This window comes from Suncus etruscus, chromosome 1 (genome assembly GCF_024139225.1).
Source record: "Suncus etruscus isolate mSunEtr1 chromosome 1, mSunEtr1.pri.cur, whole genome shotgun sequence".
Taxonomy (NCBI): Eukaryota; Metazoa; Chordata; class Mammalia; order Eulipotyphla; family Soricidae; genus Suncus; species Suncus etruscus.
The window spans coordinates 178,031,546-178,041,211 of NC_064848.1; the positions used below are offsets into that span (position 1 = coordinate 178,031,546).

Genomic DNA, 9,666 nt, shown 5'->3' on the forward strand with positions numbered 1-9,666 from the left:
CATGAAAGCCTTACATGACTGAAATGTTGTCTTTTCTCTCTGAATAATGAAGATTCAACAAAAATTGATAAAAAAAAAAAAAAAACTGAGTGACTAAGAAAGCATATTGCTTTAGAAAAATCAAAAGGAAGAAGAGAAAAAATAGAATCTGAGAGTTCAAAAGATCTGAACTACAACTGTGGAAGGATCTCAAAAGGTTTCTCAGTATTGTTGACTAAGCTTAAATTGATTGAGTTATAGGCACGCAATGTTCCAACACCAATTACTTCTAAGCATACACTGTCTTGTAAGCTTAGCCTGTCTACCAAATTCTAAAGTTAATTTAGTAAAAGAAAAGGGTGATCAAAATGCTTTTTCTTTTTCTGAACAATTCACAAATGGGGTGTTCTATCCTCCAAGTAATTCTTTCTGCTGTCTTGCATTTTTATCTCCCTCTTTGAGCATCTCCACTAGTCAACTCTCAATTTCTTAGATTCTCATTCCAATTACTAAGCATAAAATTTTATTCCACTCTTCCTTCACTACCAAAGAGGAACCCTATGTCTTGGCTACAAAATGCCATAAAGGGATGAAGTCAAGCCAGTCTCAAGCGTCTGGTCTGGAGAACAATGCTAGTTATTTTCACATTCCTGAACTGGATTGATTTAAACTCTATCTCTACCCCATCACTACTACTGGCCCTTATAGACCCCAGACAGTCTCTCGAAAGCAAAATTGTATTCTTATCATTTTCATATGTAATCTATCCCAAAGATCTTTTGCCAAGTCCCAGTAATATTTTAAGAGATCCTGTGGGGAGGGAGTTGTAAAATTTAGTTATTTCCAGATCATACTTTCTCCTTTTCTTCTCCTTCCTTCACTCAAATTTTGGGGAGAATGCAAATTTGGGGGACATCAGTTTTATGATGATTTATGGGTTAAATGCCTCATCCATTTTTTATGATAATGTTGTAGTATCCTGATTAACTCAAAGGATGCTCGTGATGTGCCTAATGAGGTCTCATCCACTACAAGTGAACTGTATTTGCATAGTTTCTACATAGGCTAATTTATTCAGGTAGAGAAATGAAGCTCAATGTTGTATAAAAATTCAGTTGTATAAAACATTAAATTGTATAAAATTAGTTGTTAGGCAAAATTCATCTGATTAATTTAAAAATAAACATTTTTTAAAGTAACCATATTGTTTTTCAACAACTGTACATAGAATTTTTTTTTACTCCAAATTAGAGGAAATCTGAAAAGGATTGTTCTGACCCAGACTTCCTATTTTTCTTTGATTAATATCAATGTGGGTGATGATTTTCTTTTTCATGAAGTCTTCAATTCTCAGTTCATAAAATTCAATTCATGTTGCAATTCTTCCGAAAAAGATCCAGGACAAATTTCTGAAATATCACTGCAAGATACAAATGAGGTTACAAATACCTAGAAAACTTTTGTCACCTAAAATCACATGGGAGTCTGTGACAGAGCTTGAATTTCCACAGATGTCCTGGTTCTTTGTCCAAACTATTTAGCTACATTTTTCCCTTTTTTAAAAGACTTTCTTTTTTTTCTTTTTTTTTTTTTTTTTTTTGTGTGTGGTTTTTTTGGGTCACACCCGGCAGTGCTCAGGGGTTATTTCTGGCTCCAGGTTCAGAAATTGCTCCTGGCAGGCACAGGGGACCATATGGGGCACCAGGATTCGAACCGATGACCTCCTGCATGGAAGGCAAACGCCTTACCTCCATGCTATCTCTCCAGCCCCCTAAAAGACTTTCTTTATCTAAGTTGAAAGAAAGACAAAGTTTCTTTTATTTTTTGCCTATACATGTGCTTATACATATATATATATATATATATATATATATATATATATATATATATACTCAACATGTATTTTTTACTGAGGATAAACATATATTGACACATGATAATCATCCCAAGTCCTAAGTTTGCCTCACAGCTACTCATATATTCTATGAATATACATTATGCATATGAATATATGTATTTAGATGTTTAATGAGATAAATACATTGTTATAAGACAAGAGTGGTTTTTTTTTCATTGCCACAAAATTTTTCTATGTTCTGCCTATTCATATGCCCTGTAACTCTTGCCCTTAGCAGTCACTAACTAGTCTCTTTACCTTACCTTATCTTTGCTTTTTCCAAATACTTTATGGCTATAATCACAGTGGCCTTTTCATTTTGTAATATGTATAAAAGTTTCTGGCATGTATCATCAAGTCTTGATAGCTCATTTTTTCTTATAATTTTTATTTAAGTAACCAAATAATTTACAAGTATGTTAATAATAAGTTTCAGGCATTCAAGATTCCAACTCAAAACCCATCACTAGTGCCAGCATTCCTCCACCAATAACTCTCTCCTCACCCTGCTTCCTAATAAACTCTATTATTAGTTTAATTTTGCCCTTATTTTACCACCAGTTAATAGCTTTATTCTCTTTAGCTCAAAATTAATTCCAGGACTGTGGTGAACAGTGAGCCAAACTATTGTTTTCTGCTCAGATTATGACACCAATTTGATTCTTCATTGACAAACAGGGATTATTAGTTATGTTCAACAGCTAAAAACCCTACCAACATTTTTTTTTTAACTACCAACATCTTAATGCTGGTTGGTGCAAGTTTCTTCTCTCTTTTCTTTCACAGTCAGATTCCAAGTGTTTAATGCCTGTAGCTTTCTAAATAATCCCTGTGGAGGAAAACTGGAGAAAGGGGGTCCCTAAGAAGTGACCTACAATGCTTGGGAACTGAAGATTCTTTCGATGGGTTCTTTTATTTTTTTTTTTGCTAGATAAAACAAAGATTCAGAAGATTGCTCTTGATGTGATGCTATGCTGGTCTATGGAAGAAAAGCTGTGACCAGTGGGTAGCCACTGATTTTGCCTTCTATGTGAATTCTGACTTGATCTTGATGCTTCAGTCTCATCCAATGCTCAAGGATTCTATCAGTGATGTCTTGTCAGGAACATATGGCATTTGCTCTTATTGTAAGTGGGAACCAAGTCAGGGTCACTTATATTACCATGTTGATGATAATACTCCTAAGTATTATTCCATTGTCAGGAGATACCATTTTATTTGCCCACTTATCTACTGAAGGATATGTTGGGTTTTTCCAAGTTTTGGCAATTGTGAGGAAAGCAATAAGGACCATGTATTGCTTCTGTATAAACCTCAGTTCTTTTTTCTTTTCTTTTCTTTTTTTTTTTTTGGTTTTTGGGCCTAACCCAGCGGTGCTCAGGGGTTACTCCGGGCTGTCTGCTCAGAAATAGCTCCTGCCAGGCACGGGGGGGACCATATGGGGACACCAGGATTCAAACCAACCACCCTTTGGTCCTGGATCGGCTGCTTGCAAGGCAAAACGCCGCTGTGCTATCTCTCCGGGCCCATCAGTTCTTCATTTATATAATACAGAGGAGCATAAATATTGCATTATAATGGAAAAAGATGCTTTCTTTTGAGAAATAAGAAATTGGTTTTCAAAGTTACTATACTATTTTACAGCACCCATCACAGTATATGAGTCTACCTGTTGCCCTTATGAGCCTTATCAACAATTGGATGTTTTATTTTTAGTAATGATTCTCAGAGACAAAATAGAGGAGGCCTGGAGGGTCCAGCTCTTGACATGATGCTAAGGCTCACCCCACCGAGAATCGTTTAGTGCAGTCACAAAAATAATTACACTGAGAACTATCATAACAAAATGTGACTGAATTGAGGGAAGTAGAAAGCCTGTTCTAGAGTACAGGCCGGTTTGGGGTGGGGAGGAAGGGACACTTGGGAGATTGGTCATGGGAATGTTGCACTGGGGAAAGATATATATATATATAATTATATATATAGTATATATATATATTAAAAAATCAAAAAAAGAAAGAAAAGAAAAGACCTCCCAATTCTTACCACAGGCTGTGTTCTTTACACTGACTGTATAGAAAGAGGAGGTACAGTAAATGCACCCCATATACACCTCAACACAGGGCCTTTGCCTGGTCTGTATTGTGAACTGGGGGACAAAAAAAAAACAACATTGGATGTTATAGATGTTTTATATTTTTGCCATTCTCTAGTTAAGTATGCAAAACTATCACTGTGTGATTTTTTTATTTGCTGGTGATACATGATGTGTCTTCATATGCCATTGGTCTTTTGTATATCTACTTGAGTGAAATGTCTTTTAAGAGCTTTGACCTATTTATCAATAGAGAACTCTTTGTATATATTTTGTATTTTGTATATATTTTGATTTGTATATATATATAGGTAATAGTTCATTGTCAGGGGTATTTTTTTTTTTTTTTTTTGGTTTTTGGGTCACACCAGGCAGTGCTCAGGGGTTATTCCTGGCTCCAGGCTCAGAAATTGCTCCTGGCAGGCACGGGGGACCATATGGGACGCCGGGATTCGAACCGATGACCTCCTGCATGAAAGGCAAACGCTTTACCTCCATGCTATCTCTCCGGCCCCGGTATTTTATTTTTTAAATTAAACTAACATTTATTGACTAAAACACAGGAAACTTTAATAAAGCAAATTTTGAGTTGAAGCATAACTTAACCTACTTATTAAGATCAGACCTAAAATATTTTGCATTCAAGACACAAACCAAATATTTACAGTGCATTCTTTTATTTGTTTGTTTTGTTTTGTTTTGTTTTTTCAGCTTATGACTCTTAGGTGTTACTCCTGGCTATGCCCTCAGAAATTGCTCCTGGCAAGGGGGATCATATGGGACACTGGGAGATCTAACTGTGGTCCATCCTAGGCTAGCACAGAAAGGCTAGATGCCTTACTGCTTGTGCCACTGCTCTGGCCCCACAGTGTATTCTTGTGCTTGAAAATTCACTATATGTTGATTTGGGTATATTTTTTAAATAATATATTTATTTAAACACTGTGATAACAAACATGACTACAGTTGGATTTCAGTCACAAAAAAAAAAATCCCCTTCACCAGTGCAAAATTCCCACCACCAGTGCCACATTCGGGGGGGGGGGGCCGGCCCCCCACCACCAGTGCCCCCATCTCCCTCCTCCCACAACCCCTGCCTGTTTTTGAGACAGGCATTCTACTTCTCTCACTCATTAAGATTGTCATGATAGTTATTAGTGTAGTTATTTCCCTAATTGCACCACTACTCTTTGTGGTGGGCTTCATAGAGGTGTCTTTTGATGACTTTTCATTCAAAATACCTCCTTTTCCAAATATCTATGCTGATAAAACAAAAACTACTATATATGTAGCATATATATAACACATACATATGCTATAGCTCTGTAATTCATGGTGATTCCATTTTAAAATTATGCTGTAGATTTTAAACAATTATGGTCATCTGTGATGCTAGTAATGCTACCATGAAATTGTATTTTTGTTTATATGTATAAACACTTGTCAGGCATTTATTATGTGCTTTGTATGAGGATCAGCACTGGAGCAACAATGAGATGACACAATCGAGGCACATCTGAGTGTCTCTACTGAGACACACTGATATAATGGTTTATAAGTAAGGACATAGTGAAAAGTTCTGTGATTTTATGATAAAAATAAAGAAAAAACCTAAAGAGTGAAGGAGAGTCATTAGGACTCTGACCTACTGCTAGGAGTTTTCCAGAAATAAACAATCAGGCATTTCTAGTAGAAACCAGCATGATTGCCAAAGTTGTAGAAACACAGAGGCAGGGCAAAGGGTATTAGTCTTCTAGGGAAAAGTAAGAAGAGCTGGATTTCTGCCACCTCCAGTAAGTTCAATGTTTTCTAGTGGCAAATACTAGTTGTGGTGGCAGTACTGATCCCTGGTGATCTGTTTGAGACCAGACTATTTTTCCTGACTATAAAATGATCTAGGAGAAAAATTCCTGCTCAGATAGTGCCCTCTCTTGGCTAAAAAAAAAAAAAATGAGTCATTTCTCTAAGAAATGATGAGTAGATAGGTAGGAAGAAAAAAATGTTAAAGGTTAGATGAGAAAGAGTTGCTTAGTTCCATATTCAGGCAAATGAGAAGACCCAAATTCCTTGTTGGGTAACTTTAGTCAGCAGTCAGTGTGCATGTGGAAGAAAGTCACAGATCCAGAAGACTAAAGGTTCAATACAGAGATTCTACAGTAATCCTCAGTGTTCTCACTTCTGTTTATAAAAATAAATAGATTGTACTGAATGACTTTGTCTATCTTTTCTCTAAAATTTTCTAACTCTAAAAACATGTCTCATTGTATCCTGGCTGAATATAAAATACTTTGTACTTAGAACATATTCACATGCTCTAAATAAACTTCCTACAAGGGGCAAAATGTTGTTTCTGGCCATAGTGGTTTTGTCCCTGAATTAGCCAACAGCCAGAAATCATTTGTTGACACAACCACTTTTTCTTTCTCTTCTTTTACTGTTTTGGGCAGTAAAAAGCCTAATTGAGAGGGTAACTAATGTAAATATTACAGAACCCAAATCTATTGCCTCAATCTAGAGTCACCACCAGATTAACTTACAAACCTGTACGATAAACATATCAAGCAAAAGACAGGATATCTTCTTCCAAAGTGATTTTTTTTTTATATTTTGCAATTAAATGAGCACTTAAGTTAACTGAGGATAAGCCAACTGAGGTGGGTAGAGAGAAGATTCCTGCTGGAATATCGGGACTTAGCCATAACCCCCCACCCCAAATAATTTAGCAAGTTCATAATAGGGAAAATCAGTTAGGGAAATTACAAAGGAGATACGGGGGAGAAGGAAGAGATGCAAACTGGAAAAGATCATGGGATGGGGATAGAAGGGTCCTTTGTTTATTTTTCAGTTTTTGCCAAAAGAATTTCCCTGGTGATATAAAGAAATGGAAAGTGAGAAAATTCCATTATCATCTAAAAACCATTTGTCCATTTCCTGCACCATGTGAGAAAGAAAATCAGGCTGGCCACCTCTGGTTCATACTGGCTTGTGTGGTCTTCTGGTGCCCTCTACTGTTAGAGAGGCTGCAGCTATTTTTTGTGGGGGGAAAGAACCGAATCTTACCCAAAATTTGGCAGAATGCCTGCAGCTCAATAAACAAGTGTTAGCTGATAAGAAGAAAGAAAAGAAGGTGAAAGCTTGAGAAGGAACCAGAAATTTCCAAGTTCCTTTCCAGCCATCAGCCAGGGTTAAGCCCAGAGTAGAAAGAGAGTTCTAGCAATGCTCTTTTGATAGGTGCTGTTCCTAATGGAGAGTAGTTCTACCTAATATCCCAGAGAGGATTTAAAGAAGGTTTGATAAATAAAAAAGAGGAGACAGAAAAAAAGGGGAGAGAGAAAAATTTTAATTGGTCAGAGTTTTATTCTCCACTCTGTCCTTGTAACAGAAATGTACAATTCTGTCACTCGACTAAAAGTTGTTCAGAAGTGCTTCAAAAGTTGTTCATTAATCCTTTATGAATCTTCAATAACTAGTGGGGAGGGATGTTGTGTTTGTTTCTTTTGTTTGTTTGTTTGTTTGTTTTTTGCGACCACACCCAGAAATACTCAGGACTCACTACTCACTCTGCTCAGGGATCATTCCTGATGGTGCAAGGACTCAAACAGGGATTAGTTGCATGCAAGGCAAACACATTATTAGCTGTCCTATCTCCGCAGCCTTACAAATTTTTGTTTGGGGGCTGGAGAGATAGCAGGGAGGTAGGGCATTTGCCTTGCATGCAGAAGGACGGTGATTTGAATCCCAGGGTCCCATGTGGTTCCCCAAGCCTGCCAGAAGCGACTTCTGAGAGTAGAGCAAAGAGTAACCTCTGAGTGCAACCGGGTGTGACCCAAAAACCAAAAAACAAAAACAAAAACAAAAACAAAAAAAACAAGAATTTTTGTTTGAACATTTTCTGTTTGAAATTATTTATGCTTAAATTTCCTAAATTCATTTTATTTTTCATTAGTATTCAATGATTTACACTACTATTGATAATGGTTTCTCATGCACATAATTATAACACCACATACATATCAGTGTACCTATACGTCTCAACCCCAAGGGCCCAACTTTCCTCCCTTTCATTCCACCACCCCACAACTCAATTATTCTATTCTGTGGATCAGTCTCTAATTAGGTTGCCTTTGGAATTTTGTTACTACCTTGCTGTATATCTTTAAGTGTCACATAGAAGAGAGATTTTTTTTTTTTTTTTTTTTTTTTTTTTGGTTTTTGGGCCACACCCGGTAACGCTCAGGGGTTACTCCTGGCTATGCGCTCAGAAATTGCTCCTGGCTTGGGGGACCATATGGGACGCCGGGGGATTGAACTGTGGTCTGTCCAAGGCTAGTGCAGGCAAGGAAGGCACCTTACCTCTTGTGCCACCGCCCGGCCCCCAGATTATTTTAATTCTGTCTCTTTCCTTCTGACTGACTTCACCCAGAGTGTGATATCCTTCAATTCTATTCATAATTTTGTTTTTTCTTAGAGTTGCATTCATGTGTGTATATACAATTTTTTTTTTTTTTTTTGGTTTTTGGTTCACATCCGACATTGCTCAGGGGTTACTCCTGGCTCTACACTCAGAAATCACTCCTGGCTGCCTCAAGGCACCATATGGGATGCTGGGATTCGAACTACCGTCCTTCTGTATGCAAGGCAAACACCCTATCTTCATGCTATCTCTCTGGCCCCAATATACGAAATTTTTTGTCCTATTCACCTATAATTGGGTTGTTTCCATATTTTGGCTATTGTACTAAAATGCTTTAATTTTTAGGTAAGGTAACAAGAAATGTTGTGTGCTGCTTTTCATGGAATATTATACCTTCTAAGCTTTCCTATAGAGTATTAAAGGTGGTGGGGCCATTTAAATTCAGGTGGCTTAAAACCTGTGTGCTGAATCAGAAAACTGCATTTTGGGGCAAATCAGAAATGTTCCTCCAACATTAAGATATTTATCTATAACTTGTTCCATTTTGCTTAAAACTTTTTATATGTCACCATTGATCATTGTTCTTTTAGTATTGTCCTACCATTACTTATAAAACTAGCACTTTTCATATTGTCCCATTGTTTAATGATAGAGACATGTTCCAAGAAATATATTTTAGGTGACTTTTGTCATTGAGCGAATATGATAGAGGATAACAATGCAAACTCAGAAAAATAACCTACTATATAACCAGAGTATTGCAGCAGTTTTCAACTATCACTTGGTTTTCAATTAATAAGAGGATTGAAATCAGTGGTCTTTGGGGGCCCCAGTTGTATAATGGTCTATCTTTGGGTGAAACAGCCTGGCTACAATGAATACTAAATGAAATATTTTTCATTGATCTTTATACTTCCTAACAAATACTTGTCTCTGTACCAGGATGGTTGAGGTAGTACTTTCACTGAAGATGTTGCATTACTTTATAGTGTATCAATTAGGTCAGCAGGGTAGGAAAAATAATATTCATATCTTCAATTGTTTCTTTCATGCCTGGATCACTGTCCTAAGAGGTTCCTGCTCAACAGGAACTTTGCCACTCAGTGAAGCAGGAACCCAAGTTTCTTCCATCTTGTAGCTCTACCAAACTGCATGCCCTTATAAGTATCATACACACAGTCAGTGGAATAGACATGCCAAGATGTAATATCTAACATTTTTGCTCACATTCTCGTATTTTGCTAGAGCTCAGTTCTAAAACTATGCCTGATTACAAGAACT

The 9,666-nt window shown here is 36.9% G+C and overlaps 1 non-coding gene across 1 annotated transcript; it reads left to right on the forward strand.

Annotated features, from left to right (window-relative positions):
- Window positions 1–3,905: 3,905 nt before the first annotated feature.
- Window positions 3,906–4,038, forward strand: LOC126031736 (small nucleolar RNA SNORA51). Its single transcript, XR_007503572.1, has one exon. It is a non-coding gene; the product is annotated as a small nucleolar RNA SNORA51 (small nucleolar RNA).
- Window positions 4,039–9,666: the final 5,628 nt, after the last annotated feature.